We start from the raw sequence: 24789 nt of genomic DNA, 5'->3' as shown, positions 1-24789 counted from the left end.
CAGGACCTGAGCGGAAGGCAGACGCTTAACGACTGAACCACCCAGGCGCCTGCAAAAATACTGCCGTTTTAAGAGATTTAAAATGGTACACCATTATTTAATTTGTATTTTCCTAGTTGTGAATGAGGATGGGCACCTTTTTATATGTTTATTAGCTATATATACATCTATTTCTCCTTTTATAAATTTCCTGTTCTTATCCTTTGCCCATTTTTTAAACTAGGTTGCTTCTTTTTCTTATTGATTTCCAGGAAAGTTTTATGTATTCTAAATATTACCCTTTTATTACACATGCTACAAATATTTTTACCTGTCTATTGCTACATTACAATTCGTTAAGAATGCCTTTTTTATTAAAAAAAAAAAAGGTTTTAAATCTTGGGGGAAAAAATGAGACAAAATCAGAGAGGAAGACAAACCATAAGAGATTCTTAACTACAGGGAACAAACTGAGGGTTGCTGGAGGGGAGGTGTGTGGGGGGATGGGGTAACTGGGTGATGGACATTAAGGAGGGCACATGATGTGACGAGCCCTGGGTGTTATATGCAACTGATGAATCACTGAAGTCTACCTCTGAAACTAATAATACATTATATGTTAATTAAAAAATTTAAAAAATAGAACTATCCTACAATCCAGTAATTGCACTACTGGGTATTTACCCCCAAAATACAAAAACACTAATTCAAAGGGATACATGCATCCCTATGTTTATAACAGCATTATTTATGATAGCCAAATTATGGAAGCAGGCCAAGTATCTATCAATAGATGAATGGATAAAGATGTGATGATGGTTGCTGGCTTTGAAGATGGAAAAAGGGAGTCAGGAGTCAAGGAATGTGGGGGCATCTAGAAGCTGGAAGTGGACTTCAGCTGGCAACCAGCAAGGAATGGGCACTGCAGTCTTATAACCATGAAGAACTGAATTTCACCAATAACTTGAATGAGCATGAAACCAGTTCTCTCCCAGATCCTCCAGAAAGGAATGCAGCTCTGTTAACACCTTGATTTTAGCCCATGGGTGAGACCCATGTCAGACTTGTCATCTAGAGACTTGCAAGAAAATAGGTTTGTATTGTGTGAGGTGCTAAGATTGTGATGCTTTATCACAGTGGCCATAGAATCTAAGCCAGCAAGGGAGGACAGGAAGAATGTGGAAGGGGGCCTGAGAGGAGCTGCTGAGATGCTCTATTTCTTGATTCAGTTATGTGAATATGCTTACTTTGTGGAAATTCACTAGCTGAACACTTATAATCTGGGCAAGTTTTTGCACATAGGTTATAACACAGTAAAAAAAATCTACATTAAAACAAGCCAATGTAAGGGTTTGTTATTGAGATTAATGCTATAGGTCATGAGGGAGTCATTAATCTTCGGGCCTCTGAGAAATACAAAGTTCCTCCCAGAATTGCTCACTGGACAGGCAGTAGGTAGCCTCCCGCTCCCTTTGTTAGAAGTTTGCCTCTGTGGGCATTGATTCCCTCAAACTTGTGGGATGTGTTGGCTAAGAAGGATCCTTAGGAACAAAGGAATATTTTGGGGAGAACTCTGGAAGATACTCTGAATGCATTTGAGCTGTCAACTTCCACAGTGCCCACCCCAGATGCAGCTGAAATCTGAGGTAAGCCAAGGGGATATGGTGTGGCTACCAGAGACCTTTGTAAAACAGGCCAATCCTACCCATAAATGTGCAGAAAATCCTGAACAAAGTATTAGTAAACTGAATCTAGTGACACATGAAAAAGATTAATATACCATGTCCTAATTGTATTTGGTCCAGAAATCCATGCATAGCTTAATATTTAAAATCAATCAATATAACTTATGCCATCAACAGAATAAAGAATAAAAATCAAATGACCATCTCCATAGATTCGTGAAAAAATACTTGATAAAATTCAATATCTATTCATAAATTTTTATTTAACAGTTTATTATGATTTACAGGTGTCGTTTAAAAAAATCAGTCCATTAAACCATGTAGAAATAAGTATGCAAGAAGTCTGCAAAACAAAACATATGTGTTTAAGTAGAGGGATTATCTGAAATTCCAGATTTTTTTAGGCACTTCATTATTTTGCTATGGCAGCCAAGTAATCCTTAACTTCAGTCGGAGTAAGCATCCTGAATACGGCTTCATTGCAGATTCCAACCTCTATGTTATCTTCTGTCATTTGCCCTTCAAAGCTTTCTTTTAGGGTTAATATGGCTGTATGAATGGCATCTTTAAGCCCCAGGTCTTCATAATGTCTTTTCTTGAGGAAAGTTTTCCCATTCACATAGTTCTTTCCCATTGCTGTGGCTTTCTAGAAAGAAAGCTCCAGGTGGATCTGACTGAAATAAACACAGTCGCCTCTCATTCTAACCACAGATTAGTAAAGAAACTCCAAATGGACAAACATCACATGAATGAGTGTATTCTTGCATCACAAAAGCTACTGTCTGTACCAGCTGAGCTGTGGGAATGGGTTCTTGGTAAACGAGATAGTATTGCTGAACTGGTTTCTAAGCTCTGTGCTCAAGCTCTCTGTAACCTGGGCCCATGACGCACAATACACCAAGCCTATGTGATTGGTAATTGGTTCCACTTTCTGTACGGTACACTTCGCTCATCATATAGAGCGGATTTCTGTTTCTTCTCAGTTGCTAAAACCACACCATTTGCAGCTTTATTTTATTTTTTTAAGGTTTTATTTATTTATTTGACGGAGAGAGAGAGAATGACTCAAGGGTGCTCATTATCATTACTCCATTTAACATTGCATGGCGGGTCCTAGTTGATTTAATAAGTTGAGGAAGTTAATTAACAAGAATATTAAGTAATAATAATAATTACATATAGAGAGAGATACATAGAGAGACAAAGAGATGAAGAAAGATGGGGTACCTGGGTGGCTCAGTTGGTGAAGCGTCTGCCTCCAGTTTAGGTCATGATCCAGAGGTCCTGGGATTGATCGGGCTCCCTGCTCCATGGGGAGCCTGCTTTTCCCCTCTCCCTCTACCATTGCCCACCCTGCTTGTGGTCTCTGGCTCTCTCTATCTCTCTGTCAAATAAATAAATAAAATCTTTTAAAAAAAAGAAAGAGATGAAGGAAGAGAATCCAACTGAATCTATATATAATCTTTTGCAAGGTCACTGTATTTAAAGTCATCATGCAAGAATCAAATCTATACTTTGTTTACAACAGCAATGAGCACTGAAATAAAATTATACACACACATAAAGCCTATCATAACAGTCTTTTTAAAAAAAAACTTCAAATATCTAAAAATGAACCTAATAAAAATGTACAAAACCTCTACAAAAAAGGTATAAAACATAATTGAGAAGAATTTGAGAAGAGTTAGGGGCACCTGGGTGGCTCGGTTGGTTGAGCGTCTGACTTTTGATCTCAGCTCACGTCTTGATCTGAGAGTCATGAGTTCAAGCCCTACGTTGGGCTCCAGGTGGGGCCTACTTAAAAACAACAACAACAGTATATATTATTGAGAGGAATTAAAGAAAACTTAACAAATGGGGAGGGGAGGTAGTGTACTATATCCAGGATTTGAAAGAGTCAATATGATAAAGATAAAAACTATGTATAAGATCCACAGCTCTCTCAAGTAAATTTCTAAAATTCTAAAATTTACGGAAATATAAAAGACAAAGGTAGCTAAGAAAATATAGAAAGAGGAGGAGATAAAGGACTAACAATCTCTGGATCGCTATTTGTTATAAAGACATAACAAATATGACACTGTGGTATCAGTACAAGGATGGACAAATAAACTGATGGAAAGACTAGAGATTCCAGAAACAGACCCATCCTCTCATTGAACACTTGATCTATGATTGGAGGTACTGCAAAAAGTTGAGAAAGGACGACCTTTTCATTAAAGAGCTGTGGTTCAGACATCCAAATGGCCAACAGACACATGAAAAAGTGCTCAGCATCACTCGGCATCAGGGAAATCCAAATCAAAACCTCAATGAGATACCACCTCACACCAATCAGAATGGCTAAAATTAACAAGTCAGGAAACAACAGATGTTGGCAAGGATGCGGAGAAAAGGGAACCCTCCTACACTGTTGGTGGGAATGCAAGCTGGTGCAACCACTCTGGAAAACAGTAGGGAGGTTCCTCAAAAAGTTGAAAATAGAGCTACCCTATGACCCAGCAATTGCACTACTGGGTCTTTGCCCCAAAGATACATGTAGTGATCCAAAGGGGCACCTGCACCCCAACGTTTATAGCAGCAATGTCCATGAGAGCCAAACTATGGAAAGAGCCCAGATGTCCATCAGCAGATGAATGGATAAAGAAGATGTGGTATATATATATATACAATGGAATATTATGCAGCCATCAAAAAACGAAATCTTGCCATTTGCAATGACGTGGGTGGAACTAGAGGGTATTATGCTAAGCAAAATAAGTCAATCAGAGAAAGACAATTATCATATGATCTCACTGATACGTGGAATTTGAGAAACAAGGCAGAGGATCATAGGGGAAGAGAGGAAAAAATGAAACAAGATGAAACCAGAAAGAGAGACAAACCATAAGAGACTCTTAATCATAGGAAATAAACTGAGGGCTGCTGGAGTGGAGGGGGGTGGAAGGGATGGAGTAACTGGGTGATGGACATTGGGGAGGGCATGTAATGTAATGAGCACTGGGTATTACATAAAACTGATGAATCATAGACCTGTACCCCTGAAACAAATAATACATTTTATGTTAATTAATTGAATTTAAATGTTTTTAAAAAGTGAAAAAAAAGTTGTGGTTCAATTATGTACTAATAAGGGGGGGAATGAAACTTGATTCCTACTCAAATAATAGGCAAAAATATCATTCTTGGTGAATTACAGATTTAAATGTAAAAAAGTAAAACAATAAAGATTTTTAGAATAAAACATAGGGGAACATCGTCATGACTTTGGGCAGGAAATAATTTCTTAATGAATACAAATGGCACTAACCACTAAGGAAAACATTTACAAATTGGAGTAAATCAAAATTAGGAATATCTGAACATCAAAAGATAGTATTAAGAGAAATAAAAGACAAGATGAGAGAGAATATGTTTGAATTACATATTTAACAAAGGAAGACCCAAATGAAAAAGATAAGTAGAAAAATAGGCAAAATATTCACTTCACAATAGAGATATTGAAATGGCCAAGAAACATATGAAAAGGTACTTAATCTCAATTGTTATCAAAGAAATGCAAGTCAAAACCACTATAATTCCACTAAAAAAGACAAAGCCAGCGTTGGCAAGAATGTAGAAAAATTAAAATTCTCCTACACTATAAATGGTACAAACAGTTTGGACAAATGATTTGGAAGAATCTACAAAAGAAGAACATGGAGATTTCCTCAGACCCCAGGAATACAGCCTTAGATATGCCCAACAGAAATGCATGTGCCTGTGCACCAAGAGGTATACAGGAGTATCTGGGGCAGCAGTATTTGAAAGAGCTTAAAGCTGGAAACACCCGTAATGCCCATCAACAGATAATTCCGTTATCAGTGGAATGGGTACGTTAATTGGGGTGTATTCCAACAGCAATGCAAGTGAACTAATTTATAGCTGCAAAAAAATGAATTAATCTTATCAATATAATGCGGGGCTAAAAGAGAGTCGAAAAAGAGCATGCTGTGCATACACAGCTCAAAAACAGACAAAACTAACCTATGGTTTGAGAAGCCAGATTTGTGCTCTCCTATGGGAAAAATGATCCAGAGAGGGGCTTCTGGAGTACTAATAACGTTCTGTTTCTTGATCTGGGTGGTGGGTACAGGGTGTGGTGTGAGCCAATGTGTCATGCTCTACCCTTAGAATGTTTGCATTTTGGGCCTGCATATTTCCCTAATGACTTTTTTTTTTTTTAATCAAGTAAAAGAGAAATTGAAAGCTGAGACTGCCCTTGGCCCATTTGGGGATCTTTGGGCCACTAAACAAAAAGAGAATAAACCATGTTGATTGATGATGATTACCAGGTGGAAATTAGGCTACTGCAACCCAGTGAGAGTAGAGTACTATTCCTGAAAGCCAGTGCATTCACCGGGCGTTTCTTAGTACTCCCTAGCCCGTAGTACTGGTCAGTGGGAAACTGTAGCAACCCAGTAAAGATCAGACTACTAAAAAAGGCTTGGAAAAGAATGGGAATGATTTGGATTATACCACCAGGTAAAAACTCTGACCTCCTGAGGTGACGGCAAAGGTGATTTATGAGAATAGTGTACTAGGTGGTTTAAATTCATTTATTTTCTTCCCACTGCTGCACTGTAAACCTGGGGACTGTGCATCATTTTCCTAGGAAATACATCTTGTTCTCACGTTCTTATTGGTAGGTTTTGACTTAGCTAGAGAGGTCACTGACCCAGGCTCAATACTGACTTAAAATTTAAGTGATAAATTTAAGTTTATGAAGTTAAGTTTATAAAATTCAAGTGTATATAAAGTTAGGTTGAAAAGTTAAATTTGTGCTAATAAAAGCTTTTCTTTAGTATGAAAGGTCGTTATATTGAAATGAAGGCCCTAGATTTCATGCTGTTTAGTGTAAGTATGGGAGTGCAGTCATTTCCAACCATTTAAGGATTTTTTTTAATGTATGTGTGTGCATACCTGAGTGTTTACTTATAGATGACTGCCCCCACATGATGGTAGTGCTGCCTACCTTCACTGAAAAGAGTTTAAAAGGACAGAATTAAGTGTTGTTATTAAATAAATTTATATTTAATCACAAAAGGTATATTCTTTTGAAAAATGGAAACAGATGCATGTCAAGTCACAGGGAGACGCCCCTTAGATTCCTAGTGTCCACAGGCAGTAATCACTGCGGTAAGGTTGGAAGTGGGAAGTTTCAAGTGCCTTTCTGTCTATCCTTCTCTCTTGGTTGTCGCATTTTTAAATTCACATTTTCACATCGAAAAATAATAGTAAAATGTATCACCTCTTTGTTTCCTAAGAAAAAGATGATACAACACCTATGCTGGGGATGAGGAAGAGAATCTCAACCAGGAAAGTCATAGAATGTTCCAGAAAAATGTGAAACTGGCCTGTAAGTGGCAATTCTTACTGCCTTGGGAGCCAGTTGCTATATCAACTTCTTTTCTAAAATTGGACCCATCCTAAAGGAAAGGCTCCAGGAGGTGAGAGCTCATGTTCTCTTTCATAATTTTTCTGAAGCCATGACTTTCTTGAGAGACATACTGAAGGAGTTAAATTCACTAAAAGGCATCTCTCCTTCCTTGTAATCAGCCCTGCCCCTCCCCTTTCCAATTGGGTGGGCTGAGGCTGCAAGCAGCTGTGCATGCAGAACTCCTGTACCAACACAGCTCTGCTTGACCGCAGTTTCTATTCCCACTGGGAAGTTCTCCTCAACTTTGTCAGAAAGACTGAATCACACTTTGCTGAATTCCTCCAGGGATCTTTTGTTTCTCTTATTTATTAGCACTCTGGACAACTGCCCAGCCAGTGGAGAGACCACCTCTTAGGTCAGTTCTGCTTAGGATTACGGGTGGTGGTAACGGTTGATGGCTGGGCCAGTTTTTGACAAGGATGTTTATTTAGGTTTTAACTTAAACATCACTTTCTTCACAGAGGCCTTCCCTGACCACCCTAACTAAATCAGCACCGCTCACTGCCCACGTTACTCTATTTTATCTTTGTCACTGCCCTTATCAGTACCTGCCATTAACTTATCTACTCATTGGCCCAGCAAGATCCTCAAGAGCAGAGACTTTGTTTACCCCCATCGTCAGGAGTAGTGCCAGGACCCAGAAGGGGTTTGTGTTTGACCAGTTGACCAGTATGACCAGTATGACCAGTTTGACCAGTATGCTAGCAGAGGGTTTCCAAAAGAAAGTAGTTACATGAATTTCATGTCTACATCCTGGTGGTGTGGCTTAATACACATCTCAGTATGATTTTCAGCTTTAAGGATACAAAAGAGTGAATCCTATCCTTTAGGCACCACCATGACTTTGGGAGAATTCTGGATGGAAATGCATTTCACAATTAAGTGGCTAAAATGTCTTTAACTTGTACTTGATTCTGCAGCACATATACTAAAATTGGAAGGATACAGAGAAGATTAGCATGGCTCTGTGCAAGGATGATATGCAAATTCGTGAAACGTTCCATATTTTTAATAAAACAAGATGAAATCAGAGAGAGAGACAAATCATAAGAGACTCTTAACTCTAGGAAACAAACTGAGGGTTGCTAGAGGGGAAGGGAGTGGGGGGATGGGGTAACTGGGTGCTGGGCATTAAGGAGGGCACTTGATGGAACGAGCACAGGGTGTTATATAAGACTAATGAATCACTGACCTCTACCTCTGAAACTAATAATACATTATATGTAAATTAATTGAATTTAAATTTAAAAAATTTTTTAAAAATAAAATAAAATGTCTTTAACTTTTAGCAAATTACACCCTTCCCTACTGAGCAGTCATGCCATTATTATCAGCTTCAGAGAAAGCATCCGCAAGGCAGACATGACAAAGTATAAGTCTAAGAACTGGAAGATTAAATCTAAGTTAAAATTTTACTCCAGCAAGGTAAGGCCCTTTAGTTCTACTCTAATAATAACTTCTCACAAGTTCAAAAGTTATGAATCAGAGACACGACCTAATGAAAGGTGATGCACATCTTCTGTCTCTCAGTTAACTTTGCCTGGATGGTTGTGCTGGCTCTCAGGAAAAAAACAAAAAATTAAGAGGGGACACCTTTCATTTTTCAAGTTAAACATTTTGTCTTTAAAAAAAAATAAAACACAGAAGATTTTAATGCAAAAAAAAACACAGATCACTAAAACTTCCTGGACTGGACAGCTGAGACGCTGTCCCTGGCCTTACTCTAAGTCACCCAGGGCCGCACCTCAAAGGCCGGGACAGGTGGAGGGAGGAAGCTGCTTGTCCCACTGCAGCTGGGAGCCCCCACTGAGAGCCACACCTGCAGCTCTTCAAGCAGCCAGAGGACCCTGCTCCGTGGCAACAGCAAGGCGGGGCAGGGGGTGGCTGGGGTTGCTGTGGTTCTGCTATCAGAGACTCAAGTCCATTGTATTACCTGACTCCTATTTGTCTCTAAGGGCTGGGGAAAACTAGAGGAAATAACCTGTTGCTTCCCTAATCCCCTGCTGTCTATTTCCACACTGACATGTCACTGCCCTGCTTAATGCCCTCCAGGAATGCCCACTTCCTACACAGACGTCTCACACACCATCAAGATGCAGGCTCCTGATCGGTCTGCCCTGGACACCATCACTCCCTGACACACCCGATGCCCAGACTGGCCTGGGTTTCCAAGTTCCCTGACTTTGTCCTGTTTGGAGCAGGACAGAAAGGGAGAAGAGAAGAAAAGTGACCTTGTGTTGGTGGCTGCCAGGCTTAGGATTAGGCTGAGACAGAGAGCAGGGAGGTCAAGGCTAGTCAGATCAGAAATGAGCGACCCAGAAGCTGAGCAAGGGCAGAGGCTGTGGCTGCCCAGAAAGGGTGCATTTCATCGATTCTAAGACAAACCTGATTTTATAATCATACTCCATTCTCTCTCTGAAGTCAGGATGCCTCTGTCTCACAATAAATGATGTCCTAGCATTCTGTGATCATTTAGCTGGTACTATTTTCAACTGATATGACAAAGTCATGGTACGTAAAGTAAGACTCAGCTTTCCCAGCACCCTGGAGGGCAGATGTAGAAAAACTTACAGAGGATGGATTTCCAGCAAGTTCCTCAGCTTGGCACCACAGGACCTTCTCCATAGCCAGTGAGCCATGGCTGTGGTCTCCCTACCAAGGTGTGGAGTGGGAGCAATCCTCTCAGGAGCTTTCCTGGTGTAACTGGAAACAGCCCCCATATGCAGAAGGCAGGCTGAGACTGAAGAAAGAGGCAAGCTACTCCATGCTGGTGGGAGGCAATTTTAATAATAACAAAGGCAACTCATATAGGAGGCTTGTCTTGGATGCAACAAGACAAATGGATCCCTGCATCCATCCTCCAAATCTTAAAAGTTTATAAAGCGTTTCTAACTGGGCTTAGTCTCATGTACTGTGCAAGCATTTTCAGCATCATATCATCATCTCAAGGCTGTCCTTGGTGCAGCCTCTGGGAACAGAAACGCCAAGTGGAACCCACATTCCAAGAGTGCTTGGGTCCAGCTCACATCTTTTTTATCACATTCTTCAACAGGTGGGGAGGCCTTCCTTGGGTACTCTCTCTCAGCATGAGCAGTGGAGGCTGCCCCTTATATCTGCTATTTCCGTATTCTTCAGAGTTCGCTTTCCTTCTTATTAGTCAATCCTTTTTACTTTGACCCCCATAATTGGTTTTGTTGTTGTTGTTCATTTCCCGGGTAGAATTTAGTGATTCATCTGTTGCCTATAACACCCGGTGCTCATTACATCCCGTGCCATCCTTGATGTCCGTCTCCCAGTTACTCCATCCCCCCACCTCCCTTCAAGGAAACGTCAGTTTGTTTCCTAGAGTTAAAAGTCTCTTATGGGGGCACCTGGGTGGCTCAGTCGGTTGGGCATCTGCCTTCAGCTCAGGTCATGATCCCAGGGTCCTGGGATCGAGCCCCACATCGGGGTCCCTGCTCAGTGGAGAGCCTGCTTCTCCCTCTCCCTCTGCTTACTGCTCTGCCTGCTTGTGCTCTCTCTCTACCTCTCTGCCAAATAAACAAATAAAATCTTTAAAAAAAAAGTCTCTTATGGTTTGTCTCCCTCTCTGATTTTGTCTTATTTTATTTTTCCTTCCCTTCTCCTATGTTTATCTGTTTTGTTTCTTAAATTCTACATATGAGTGAAATCCTGTGGTATTTGTCATTCTCTGACTGACTTATTTTGCTTATTAGCATAATACCCTCTAGTTCCATCCACGTCCCTGCAAGTAGCAAGATTTCCTTCCTTTTGATGGCTGAGTAATAGTTCATTGTATATACAGTCCCACAGTAATTTTTTTAAAGATTTTATCTTTATTTGAGAGAGAGAGAGAGAGAGAGAGACACAGAGCACAAGCAGAGGGAGAAGCAGGCTCTCCCCCGAGCAAGGAGCCCGATGCGGGACTCGATCCCAGAACTCCGGGATCATGACCAGAGTCAAAGGCAGACGCTCAACCGACTGAGACACCCAGGCGTCCCAGTCCCACTGTAATTATTAATACAACAGTCCCCCCCTTACCCACAGAGGATACAATCCAGGACCCCTAGTGGATGCCTTTCATGCCTGAAACCATGGACAGTAACAGACCTTATATAGACTATGTTTTTTCCTAGACATACATACTTGTGATAAAGCTTAACTATAAATTAGGGACAGTAAGAGATGAACAATAATAACTAATAATAAAATAGAACAATTATCACACTAGGCTGTAATAAAAGTTACATGAATGTGATCTCTTTCTCAAAATAGCTTGTTGTACTGTACTCACTGTTCTTCGTCTTGTGATGATGTGAGATGATAAAATGCCCACGTGACGAGATTAAGTGAGGCAAATGGTGTAGGCATTGTGACCTAGTGTTAGACTACTATTGCGCTTCTGACAACATGTCTGGAGGATCATCTGCTTCCAGACCTCAGTTAACCTGAGTAACTGAAACTGTGGAAAGCGACACTTTACATGGGGCGGGAGGGGGGGCGGTTACTGTACGAAACCCTCTCTGGTCAAATTAGTATGTGGCTCCTCTCCTGATTGGATTTGAACTGATACAGCACAAATAGCCTCTGTTTTGTGAAAAAGAAAAAGAGAAGGAAAAGATGGAAAAAGAGAGAGAAACGGAAAAGAAGGTAGAAAAACAGGTAACAGACAGCAAGAAGAAAATAAAGGAAGCAGAGAGAAATGAAGCAGGGGTGGGTGGGTGAGGAAAAGACAGCCTCCCACTTCCTGTTTGCTCAGGCTCTGAATCCAGCAGTCGGCACTCCCAGCTGTCCTACCTCATCCCCTAACGCAAAGTAGCCAAATAATTCAGAAGCCTGGCTAGGGAGTCACTGAGGGAGCTGGTGTCTCCGTCGGACCCTGGCAGCTCTCTTACATTTTACCCAGCCAGTAGGGGGAACCTCGCCTGCCTCACCTGGTCCTGGCCACACAGAGCAGCACTATTCCCGAGCCTTTCTGTAGAAGTCTGGCCAGCTCTCTTTTTTTGAAAGTGCTAGCTCAGAGTAAGGCACAGAGCCCCGCAGAGAAGACCACAGGTTCTGACACTTGTTTGGAAATCATCGTTTCTGTGTATGATGATAAACTATAAGAAGAAAAGGAAAAAAAAGCTTTATAACGAGAGAAAAGCTACACAGACATGAGGCAGGAACCAGAAAGGGTATGGCTGTTGTAATAATTTGCGACTTAGGTAGCCCAAGACCACATCCCAGAAAATTTGCTCCTGGTAATTAAAAGCAAGCCAAGATCCAGGTTCAACACAAACACGTTTGCCTCTACCCATAAAATGTGTGGATGTTCAAAAGCATCCCTTACTCAGTGTATAGACTGAAGATTACATATTCACTCGTGTGCGTTGAGGGCACTGGCGTGGGGGGAACACGGTGAGAATCATTAACTCCAATGTCTAACTTTAGCATGGTTTATAAACACCTCAAGGGCTTGTTAAACTTAGAGTGTTGGGCTCTACCCACAGAGTTTCAGATTTACGAGGTCTGGGGTGTGGCCTCAAAACTGCAGGTCTAGGACTTTCCCAGGTGACACTAACCCCCACTTTGAGAAGCCCTGGCCTATCCTCATAGGATGAGCTCATCAGCAGAAAGCAGGGGCCCACCAGCCTCAGAGGCCAGAACCAGAGTGAGCGCAGACCCCAGTGCTGCCACTCACTGGTGGAATCACTTTAGGAAAAGTGTTAACTCTGTATATTTGTTTCTTCATCCATAAATTGGGGGTGATGATAATGGTACCTCAATCCTGGGATTAGTATAAGGATGAAAGGAGCTCAAACATGCAAAGTGCTTAGACCATGCTTGGCACATAGCCAATTGTTTTCTTAAATAAAAATACAGGTCCTGGAGTCAGACAAATGGCTTAGATTTGGCTAGATTTAACCATTCTGAGCTTCAGCTTTCTTATTTGTAAAAAGGATAAAAACAACTCCTGTCTTACAGGGTTTTCATGAAGATTAAAGAAGCTAATACGTTGGTTATTAAATCTTGGCAAATGAACATATATCCACCCTTCAGGCCCTCCAAAGGGCGGTTCGGCCCGCGAGGGTGCTGGCTCTGTGGGGTAATGCTGCCCCCTGCTGGATAGCCATGCATCTTAGAAATTAACTGGCCCTCTCTGAGCAAAAAAAGCTAATAATCTTCAACAAGTTTATATTCTCTGAACACATTTCTTTGGCCGCTGTGATCAAACATGATTGAATTAAATCACTCGCAGTAAATGGTTTTCCTCACTCGGCAAAAGAGTGAGCCACTTGGCAACTTACTTTGGCTGCAGCCTCATTTCCAACTTTTATTTTTATAGAGAAAATTGGCTGTGTTGAGATATTCCTGTTTAAATTTTCCAGTTTTCATGATTGTTGCTTTCCTGGGAGTTGAGAATATTGGGATGACTGCCTAGTCGTATGCTGGATGCTTTCCAGCTCACGTAGCTGGCTCGCGCGGCTCAGCAGCAGGCAGCATTTGAAACACTAAAGTGTTACAACCAGGTCCCTGTGATTTGCAACTGTGCCAAAGCAGCCGGACAACGCGTCAATGAGCAAGTGTCCCTCTGTGCTCTGATGAAGCTTTATTCATAAATGACGGGATTTGAATTTCTCTTAATTTTCACGTTACAAAATGTTATTCTTCTTTGATTTTTCCCAGTCACTTATAAAAGTAAAAACCAGCGGCGCCTGGGTGGCTCATTTGGGTAAGCATCAGAATCTTGATTTTTGCTCAGGTCATGGTCTCAGGGTGGTGAGATCAAGCCCCAGGTTGGGCTCTGTGCTGAGCATGGAGCCTGCTTAGGATTCTCTCTCTCCCTCTTTCTTTGCCCCTCCCTGCCCCCCATAAATAAGTAAAATAGGGGTGCCTGGGTGGCTCAGTCGGTTAAGCGTCTGCCTTTGGCTCAGGACATGATCTCCAGGTTCTGGGATCAAGCCCTGCGTCCGGCTCCCTGCTCAGCGGAGAGCCTTCTTCTCTTTCTCTCTCTCTCCCTCTGCCCCTCCTCCCTGCTAGTTCTCTCTCTCTCAAATAAATTTAAATTGTTTTAAATTATTAATTAATTAATTAATTAATTAAAAATAAAAAACATATACCAAGAGAAAAAAAAGTGCTGGCCAGTTTGGGTCTGCAATCTGTATTTTGTCATCCACCAGGGTCCATCCACATCCTGATGGTACCAGACTGGTGAGTTAAGCAGACATGATGGTAATGTTATCCCTGCATTTTTTAGACCCCTGAGGATGGCAGTAATCTCTGCCACTCCCCTCAATACAGCATTTTCTCTCTTTGGCAGGGGTACATTTTTGAGCTTCCACCTGGCTTTCCTTTCTATGGTGAATTTCTCCCCACAGGCCAAGGATCCAATACAGATTGAGGATTTTTGCATCAAGGTTTATAAGGGATATTGGTCTGTAGTTTCTTTACCTGTAATGTCTTTGGCTTTGGTATCTGGATGCTAAACTAATAGAGTGAGTTAGGAACTATTTCCTTCTCTTCGATTTTTTGAGAGAGTTTGAAAAGGATTGGTGTCAGTTCCTCTCTAAATATTTGGTAGAATTCACCTGTGAAGCCATCAGATTCAGAGCTTTTCTTTGTCAGGAGGTTTTTGATTCCTTATTCAATTTCTGTACTAGTTATAGGTCAGTTCAGATTTTCTTTGTGATTCAGGTTCGGTAGGGTATCTATTTCTAGGATTTTGTCTAATTTACCTAGATTATCCAATTTGTTGGCATATGATTGTTCATAGTACTCTCTTATAATCCTTTTTATTTCTGTATGATCAATAGGAATGTCCCCTCCTTCATTTCTGATTTAAATAATTTGAGTCCTTTTTTTCTCAATCAATCCGGCTAAAGGTTTGTCAATTTTGTTAATCTTTTTGAAGAATCAACTTTAGATGTCATTGATTTTCTCTATTGTTTACCTATTCTCTATTTCATTTATCTTGAGTCTAATTTTCAGTATTTCCTTCTTTGTGCTAGTTTGGGTTTAATGTGTTCTTCTTCTAGATCCTTAAGTCGTAAAGTTAGGCTATTGATTTGAGACCTTATTTAATGTGAGCATTTAAGGCTATAAATTTTCCTCTTCACACTGTTTTCACTGCATCTCATCAGTATGGTATGTTGTGTTTTCATTTTCATTCGTCTCTAAATATTTTCTGATTTTTCTTGTGATTATTTTCTTTGGTCCACTGGTGTTTAAGAGTGTGTTGTTTAATTCACCCAACTTTGTGAATTTTCATTTTCTTTGTTATTGACTTCTAACTTCATCCTGTTGTGGGCAGAGATGTATGATCTTTTGTCTTTGTTTTAAATCTGTTGAGACAATTTGTGACTGAACATGTGGTCTATCCTGAAGAATGTTCTATGTCCAGTTAAGAAGAATGTATACTCTGTTGTTGTTGGGTAGAGTGTTCTGTATATATTTGTTAGATCTAGTTGGTTTATTGTGTTGTTCAAGTCTTCTGTTCTATTTATTTAGCTTCTGTCTGGTTGTTCTTCTATCCATTATTGAGAGTGGGGTATTGAAGCTCCAACCATTATTGTACAATTGTTTGTCCTTCCAGTTATATCAATTTTTGCTTCATATAGTTTGATGGTCTGTTATTAGGTCTGTAATGTTTATAATTGTTATATCTTTTTGTTGTGCTAAAAATTTTATTAATTTTTCTTTGTCTAATGTAACTTTTTAAACTTAATATCTATTTTGTCTAATGTAACCTTTTGTCTAATGTAACTTTTTGTCTAATGTAACTTTTTTTAATTTAATACCAATTTTGTCTGATGTTAATATAGCCACTTCAGCTCTCTCTTAACTATTTACATGGGATATCTTTTTCTATTCTCTCACTTTCAACCTTTTTGTGTCTTTGGATCTTGAGTCTCTTGTAGATAGCATATACTTGATCTGGTTTTTTATCCATTCTGCCAAATCTCTGTCATTTGATTAAGGAGGCTAATCCATTTACATTTGAAGTAATTACTGATAAAGAGAGATTTCTGTCATTTTGTTATGCTTTTCCTATATGCCTTACATCATTTTTGTCCCTCATTTCCTGCATTACCGTCTTCTTTTGTGTTTAGTTGATTTTTTGTGGTGAAACATTTTAATTCTCTTCTCATTTCATTTTTTATATAGAGTGTAGCTATTTCTTTTGTGGTTATAATAGGGGTTATATTTAACTTCTGTCTTAGTCTGTTCAGGCTATTATTGCGGGTGAACTGGGAAGACCCCGGGTCCTGGGGCCTCAACCCAGCCAGACCCAAAGGTTCTTGGTCTCGTCACGAGAATAAATTCAAAGACAAACATGCAGCACAACAGACTAGAGACCCCAACAGGAAAGTTTATTAAAGCAAAAGGTACGCTCGAGTTCTGAGAGTAGGCGAGAGAGAGCGAGCAAGCTGCACACCCTGAGGGTGGGGTTTCTAGCCATCTTTTATTGACAGTTGTTAACTAAGGAGTAGAATAGTCATTACTTAGGGCAGGAAAGCAGGGTTTCATGCTTTTTCTTACTAATTTGGTCAGGGTTTCCTGTCATGGTACCCGCCATCTGGTTTGATCCAGCTTCTTGGGGAGTGCTGCCAGGACAGGCCTCTGACCTTCCCAGTAGTTGGTCATAACTTCCTTGTTGCTGATCTCCAAGTATCCTGTTACAACCTAACTGTCTACTCTAACACTAGAACAAAATACCATAGAGTGGCTAACTTATAAACAATAAAAATGTGTTTCTCACAGCTGTGGAGGCCTTTTAGTCCAAAACCAAGCCACCATCAAATTTGGTGTCTGGGGATGATGCACTTCCCAGGTCATGGTTGGCTCTTTTCACTGTGTCCTCGTATGGCAGAAGAGGGGAGGGAGTTCTCTGGGATCTCTTTTATAAGGGCACTAATCCCATTTATGAGGGTTCCACCCTTATGACCTAAGCACCTCCTGAAGGCCCCACTTCCAAATACCATCACATTGAGGGTGAATTTTGGAAAGACACAAACGTTCAGTCTATAGCAACATCTTAAAGTTATAACATTCTTTAAATTTAAACAGCTTAACTTCATAACATACCCAAACCCTTTTCCTATACAAGTCCATCTCCATCCCCTTTCAGTTATTAATGTCACAAAATTACATCTTTATGTATTATGTGTCCAAAAACATAGACTAGTAATTGTTTTTTATGCATTAGTTTCTTAAACCATATAGAAAAAGTGTGGAATTACCAAATCAAAGTAAAAATAATACTAGCTTTTATTTTATTTATTTTTAAAGATTTTATTTTTTATTTTTTTGACAGAGAGAGACACAGCAAGAGAGGGAACACAAGCAGGGAGAGTGGGAGAGGGAGAAGCAGGCTTCCCGCCGAGCAGGGAGCTCAATGCGGGGTTCAATCTCAGGACCCTGGGATCATGACCTGAGCTGAAGGCAGATGCTTAATGACTCAGCCACCCAGGCGCCCCAATACTAGCTTTTATAACTGCCTCCGTATTTAACTTTAGCAGAGATCTTTACTTCTCCATATAGTTTCAAGTTACCACTGTCTTGTTACAAATTACTAGTGTCTAGTGTCCTTTCATTTCAGTCTGGAGGATTTCCTTTATCATTTCTTGTAAGGCAAGCTTTTGTTTATCTGGGAATGTCTTCATTTCTCCCTCATTTTTGAAGGACAGTTTTCAGGATATAGGATTCTTGGCTGACACTTAGTTTTCCTTCTGGTATCTAAGGTTTCTGATGAGAAATCTGCTGGTAATCTTATTGGGAAAAATATAATTAAAATTATCTTCCTTGGGGCGCCTGGGCGGTTGAGCCATTAAGCATCTGCCTTTGGCTCAGGTCATGATTCCAGGGTCCTGGGATGGAGCCCAGTATCGGGCTCCCTGCTCAGTGGGGAGTCTGCTTCTCCCTCTCCCTCTGGCCCTCCCCCTGCTTGTGCTCTCTCTCTCTCTCAAATAAATAAATCTTTTTAAAAAATAAATAAAATTATCTTCCTTTTAGCTTTATAGGTGTATTAATAATGTACTTTGTTGTGTCTTATGCAACAGAACATTTCTTATAGTATCATGATATTGGTTGAGTTGTAGCATCATTTTGAGACCAATCATTCAGAATTTAAAGAAAAGTAATTAAATATTTTAAAATTAGTTGCTAGGAGCTCTTTAAAAGCCAAACCATATTACAGATTTTCAAACTGGAAATGAAAAGATGACTGAAACATCTTACAGATTTTAATTTCTAATAAGGGAAATAACAATTGCTATAACTCACATAGACAGAAAGCTCTTTGGGATCCTTATTCTTGAGATCAAAAAGTAAGAAAAGCACTAGGTACTATCTCCAGCTGTGATTGGTCCATTTCTTGCTAATGACCTCATAAAGAACCTGTAAAGGAAAAACAAAACACACTCTTGTGTGTCTCCTCTACTCTAATACTCTACTGCAGCACCACTTCACTTCTGACATCAGATGTGGGGAAGTTTCCACACACCAAGCAATTCTGTGACACCAGCTGGGAGTCCTATAATTATCTCAATTCTGACACCATCTAGCTGGAGATAGCATCAGATCCAACACGTTAAGGACCTAGTCCTACAAATTGTGCCCTCCCCTTCAGATGCCCATGGCAAGTCCACGGTTGTTGTGCCCTGTGCTTCTGACTAACCAGCTATAGATTGGAGGTTACCATGAACTCCTCTGTAGGTTCACAGAACTCTGGAACAGTTTACTCACTAGATGGACAGTTTATTATAAAAAGATATTGTTGTCAGGTGAACTGGGGAAACTCTGGGCCCTGGGGACTTAACCCAGCCAGATCCCAACGATTTGCTGAAGGTTCTTGGTCTTGTCATGAGAATTCAAGGGCAGACACACAGCACAGTGGATAAGTGACACAAATTGGAAAGTTTATTAAAGCAGAAAGTACACTCAAGAGAAGAAAGCAGGCAAGCTCAAGAGAGCTATGTCCCAGGGGCTTGGGTTTCTATCTTTTATCAGCAGTTGTTAACTAGTGGCAGAATATTCATTACTGGGGTGCCTGGGTGGCTCAGTCGTTAAGCGTCTGCCTTCGGCTCAGGTCATGATTCCGGGGTCCTGGGGTCGAGCCCCACATCGGGCTCCCCGCTCAGTGGGAAGCCTGCTTCTCCCTCTCCCACTCCCCTTGCTTGTGTTCCCTCTCTCCATCAAATAAATAAATAAAATCTTTAAAAAAAAAAAAAAGAATATTCATTACTTGGGGCAGGGAAGCAGGGTTTCATGCTTTTCCTTCCTAATTTGGTCAGGAGTTTCTTGTCATGGCATCAGCCATCTTGGGCCTGCCTGATTTGATCCAGCTTCTTGGGGAGTGCTGTCAGGACAGGCCTCTGACCTTCCCCATAGTTGGTCATGACTTCCTTGTTGCTGATCTCCAGGTATCCTATTAGAATCTAATTAACTGTCTATTCTAACAGTATAACTCAGGAATAGCCAGATGGAGAAGATGCATGGGTCAAGGTATGGAGAAAGAGGCCCAGAGCTTCCATGCCCTCTCTGAGTGCCACTCTCCCCAAATCTCCATAAGTTCACCAACCCTGAAACTCTCCAAACCCTGTCCTTTTGGGTTTCTATGAAGGCTTCATTACATAGATATGATTGATTAGATCATTGTCCACTGGGGATTGAGCTCAATTTCTAGTCCCTCTCCCCTTCCCTTAACTCCAGCTCTTGGTTTTGGCTCAGCTCATGAACTCAGGATCGTGAGATCAAGCCCCACATTGGGCTCTGCGCTCAATGGGCAGCCTGCTGGAGATTCTCTCTTCCTCTGCCCCTCCCCCTGCCCATGCTCCCACCCTCTAAAATAAATAAATAAATCTTTACAAAATAAATAAATAAACTAAAATGGAGTCAGGAGACCAGCAGAGGAAGCTCTCGAGCCCTACCATTCCTGGTCATTTGCAGACCAACAAGACAAATGTACCTTGCAAGTGGTTGTTTTATTTCCTGAGCCAGAGAAAGAAAAGTTTCCTCCTCCCTCCCCCACACCTTACCAACCAGCAACCTAACCAATGAGAGATTACAACCTAGCCAATGAAAAGCCACTATACTTCAAATTCCCAGTTTACTCCATTGAACTTTTTATTTATAACAGCCCTCCCAACAGCCCCTTCTTCCCCTATAAAAGAGCATCATCTCCTTTCTTCTGGGAACTTGTCTATGACTTTGCCACAACCTGCTTGTTCCAGATTGCAATTCTCTGCTATTTCAAATAAACCCATTTTTACTAGTAAAATAATTGGTGGTTCAATTTTTTTAAGGTTAACATTTGATTGTTAGAAAGAATGAATTTAGACCTACAAGTTCCCACTAAGCTGACTGGTTAAAAGCTTTGTTAAAAAAAAAAAAAAAGAAAGAAAATCAATGGCAGCTGGGTGGCTCAATGGGTTAAGCGTCCTGGGATGGAGCCCGCATGGAGCCCCGCAAAGGAAACTCCAAGGAGCTGTACAGAATGGAAGGATTTTATAAGCAGAACAAAGAGGTTCTTAGCAAAAGAAACAATTGTTTGAGGCAAGGTCACCTTCCCTCGGGGGAAGAGCTGGGGGTCTTCTCATGCAGATTACCTCTCTAGTACTGACCAGGAAATGTCAGCCTAGTTTAACTCCTGGGAAAGGTTGAAACTGAGTTGGGTTTAAGTCTTATAGTGTAAGTCTTACGGAGTTTGGCCTGTTTTGTTTTGTTTTGTTTTTTAAGATTTTATTTATTTATTCATGAGAGAGAGAGGCAAAGGGAGAAGCAGGCTCCCCAAGGAGCAGAGAGCCTGATGTGGGACTCGATCCCAGCACCCCGGGATCATGACGCTTAACCATCTGGGCCACCCAGGCACCCCTATTGTTTATTTTTAACAATTCTAAGAAAGTGCAATTTCATCCATTCTTATTTGTTCACTCTTCAAAGTGCCTATAAAGTGTCTTATCATTCGGGGCTGTTTTAAAATATAGTATATTAATAGGAAATTTCAGTTACAGTAAGGCCAACAGATCAGGAGATGACCAACACCGAAAATATAGTTTCTTACAGCACCCAAGAGGAGAGGCCACGCCATGAGGGAGGCCACACAAGAAAGCACCAGTAGAGAGGCAAAGAGAGAGGAAGGAAGTATAGGTAAGAGTCTTTACTGTGGTCTCTGAACGAAGTGTTAAAAAACAAATTAACATGTCCAAAAATGGAGTCACAAAATGGTCCTCGGCCCCATGTCACCAGAGACTTAATAACAGTTTTGGCTCTCCCAGAAATGGAATCTTAACCAGTCACTCAGGAATCACCAGGTCAGCACTAGTGAAGTAATCTGCCTGGTAGAACCCAGCTACCCCCTAAAGGAAAGTGACCTTGCTACACCAATCTACTTTTGCTAGTATAACTTCCTTATTCCTGTTCCCTTCTGCCTATAAAAGTCTTTCATTTTATACAGCTTCTTGGAACTCCTTTCTGCTAGATAGGATTCTAACCGGTTTCATGAATTATGGACTAAAACCAATAAAATCTTTAAAATTTATTCAATTAAATTTTTTGGGTTTTTTTTAAGTTTGTTTTTTTTTTTGTTTTTTTTTTGTTTTTGTTTTTTTAGATTTTATTTATTCACTTGTCAGAGAGAGAGAGAAAGAGAGATCACGAGCAGGGGGAGTGGCAGGCAGAGGGAGAAGCAGGCTCCCCACTGAGCAAGGATTTTCGCCCCCCATGCCAAACTGGATCCCAGGACCCTGGCATCATGACCTGAGCTGAAGGCAGACACTTAACAGACTAAGCCAACCAAGGCGTCCCAAATTCTGTTTTTGTTTTTTTAACAGAAGGAACACGCAAGGCAGGGTAAGCAGGTTTAAGATCAGCTAACGAATAATTTCAGGGGTCTGGGGCATAAGGCTTTCCCTGAGACCTTCTTTCCTTTCCATAGGACTTACCCCTTCTAAAGGCGCTGGGCTATATTTATTGTCTGTCTCCCCTTCACAATGCCAGGCCCACAGGAGCAGCAGGGGCTTTGTCTGTCTTAGTCACTGCCCTGCCTACAGCCCAGTGCTGGGCACGTAGTAGAGGCTCAACAAATAGTGAATGAATGACACTTACTGTGACTCAAAATGTTCTTGTTTGTGGTTTCCTTTTTTGGGTGAATGTCTGTGCCCTCATCAGGGACTTTCACGTGCATAGTCGAAACTCTAGGACCTAGCACAAGCCTGACACATAGTGTTGTTGGATGCACTTGGGAGACCTTGGGCCTTGAAGCCTCAACCCAGCCCATCCCAAAAGTGTCACTGAAGGCTCTTGGTCTCTTCACGAGAAAGAATTCCAGGAGAGACATAACACAGCAGATGGGCCATACACACAGGAAAGTTTATTAAAGTGAAAGTACACTCTCAAGATGTGAGAGGAGGAGCTCAAGAGACAGCAGGCTGCATGCCCCAGGGTTTGGGTTTCTATCTTTTACTGACAGTCTTTACAAAGGGTGAAATCTTCATTACTTGGGGACTAGATTTCTTGGAAGCAGGGTTTTGTGCTTTTTCTTCCTTATTTGGTCAGGGGTTTTCTGTTACGGCACCTGCCGTCTTGGGCCTATCTGGTTTGATCCAGCTTCTTGTGTCTTTGTTTGGGAGTATTGCCAGGACAGGCCTCTGACTTCCCAGAAGGCTACCCCCACTTCCTCTTTACTGGCCTCCAGGCATCCTGTTAGAACCTAATTAACTGCCTACTCTAACAACAGTAGCTGCTCAATAAGCATTTCTGATGGAATAAATATGCCGGTTACTGTACTTAACACAAGGAACCAACCATGATAAACATCATTGGGGCCCTTAAGGGACTGACAATCTATTTTGAGGTTACAGTTACTTTAAAGAAATTATTAGAGAATCAGTCTGGTGTATTATTGTCATGAAACAAACAGTCTCAAAATTTAGTGGTTTAAAATAACTTATTATTATTTCTCATAGTTCTGTGTGTTGCCTTGGCTCAGCTGCATAGCTCTTGCTTAGAGTTTCTCCTGCTGCTGCCATTGCTGAAGCACCTGTCATCTAAACATTCAGCGGGACTGCGCATCCTAGATGGCGCCATCACACACTGGCAGGTGCTGCTGAGCAAGAGTTCTGAGAGAGAAATCAGAAGCTTCTAGTTCCCTTAAAAGACAGGCCCAGAACTGGCTCAAGCCTCACTTCCGCCATTCTCTATTGATCAAAGTAGTCACAAGCCAGACCAGATTTAGGAGGATGGAGGGAAAGACCCTGCCTCTTGAAGGGGGAGGGGTTGTCTTATGCATATAAGGCGGGGGGGAAGGAATTGATGATGTCTTTAGAAATAAACCACAACAAAGATTCCATAAGGGAGACAACAATCAATCTGGTGCTGAGTGCCAGGGCCCAACACAATCTGGCTGTTTTCTGGGAGGTCACAGTTCAGCAGAGAAAACAGATATACAAAAAGGTCAGTCTAGAACCTTGTATGAAGGAGTAACTAGTGTGAAGCTTGGCCTTACCATAAACACAGAAAACTGGACAAAATATGAAAAACAACTCCTTCTGGTCATTGGAAAACAGGTGGTACAGGACAATGAGCCTGATGGGGGAACCATCCAAGACAAGTCTGGAGTTTGAAACCATGTGGCAAAGTACAATATGGATGGCATCAGGATTTGGGTTTTAGATCTTAGGCTGGGGGAATCTGTGTGATTTTGTGGACAGATGTGAGGATGATAAGTAGGTAGCACAATCAGGGTTTCGTTTTTCGGGGTTCAACCCGAAGGCTGGATAAGAAGAAGATTTAGAACATTTCCAGTGAAGCCGTGCAGGACGTACCCCTGTCTACTCAAGGAGGGTCATAGATTTGTGCATACTTTGAGTGGATTTTGGTAGCTGGATGATCCTTAGCACTAGGCACTTAGTAGGTACTCATTTGCTAAATGAAGACTAGGAAACTACAAAGTTGCAGGAACTGAGGAATGGGGGAATGTAGATAGGCTAAATGTGGAAGAGAGGGTCTTCCAAGTTCTAAAGTATAGAATAAGGTATTTGGGGGCTGGAAATGTTGACATTTCAGTCCCTGGCTCCAGGGCTGGGGGTATTGTTCAAGATGTCCGGAGCATTAGGTTTCTTTGAGCCATGGGAGAAGACACTGGGAAGATGGGAAATGCCTCTTAGGCACTTGGAATTGCACACCCACCCTTCTGACCTCAGCCCTGGGAGGTGGCAGTTTATTATGTTCAGGACTATCCCCAAATCAAGGCAGTTGCTTTCTCTAATTTTGTAACTTTGTGATGACAATGAGACATTTCCAGAATAAGAGACTACGACCTTTGGCAAACTGTTTTTCTAACTGCTTCATTCTTGATCTGGGACAATGCTAAATGACACATAGCTGTGCCCACTAAACACTCAATGTTCACACACCCATTAACTTTCACTGAAGGCCTTACGGTCTAGACGGTTCCAGACACTGAAGTATAATAAGGGTGAAGCAGGCAGTGGTCACATTGCATGCAACTGAAAGCCTGGAGAGGGAGCAGGGGAAAAGTCAGTATAATATACAAAATATCCAGGGGTGATACCAACCAGGAAGGAAAATAAACACAGGAAGTATGTTTTACAAATTCATGAAAGTGCACAGCTTCAAGGAGCACACAGTGAAATGAGTAGCTGT

General features: G+C 41.2%; 1 non-coding gene and 1 pseudogene across 1 annotated transcript; one reads left to right on the top strand and one right to left on the bottom strand.

Moving 5' to 3' along the window:
- Window positions 1-2066: 2066 nt before the first annotated feature.
- Window positions 2067-22309, bottom strand: LOC112818419 (proteasome subunit alpha type-2 pseudogene; annotated as a pseudogene).
- LOC112818420 (U6 spliceosomal RNA) lies at window positions 8048-8153 on the top strand. The gene has a single exon (XR_003206578.1). It is a non-coding gene; the product is annotated as a U6 spliceosomal RNA (small nuclear RNA).
- Window positions 22310-24789: the final 2480 nt, after the last annotated feature.

The sequence above is a fragment of the Callorhinus ursinus genome, unplaced genomic scaffold (genome assembly GCF_003265705.2).
Source record: "Callorhinus ursinus isolate GAN/ISIS: 27379988/994484 unplaced genomic scaffold, GSC_fseal_2.0 scaffold315, whole genome shotgun sequence".
Classification (NCBI taxonomy): Eukaryota; Metazoa; Chordata; class Mammalia; order Carnivora; family Otariidae; genus Callorhinus; species Callorhinus ursinus.
This window is presented reverse-complemented; position numbering and strand designations above follow the sequence as displayed.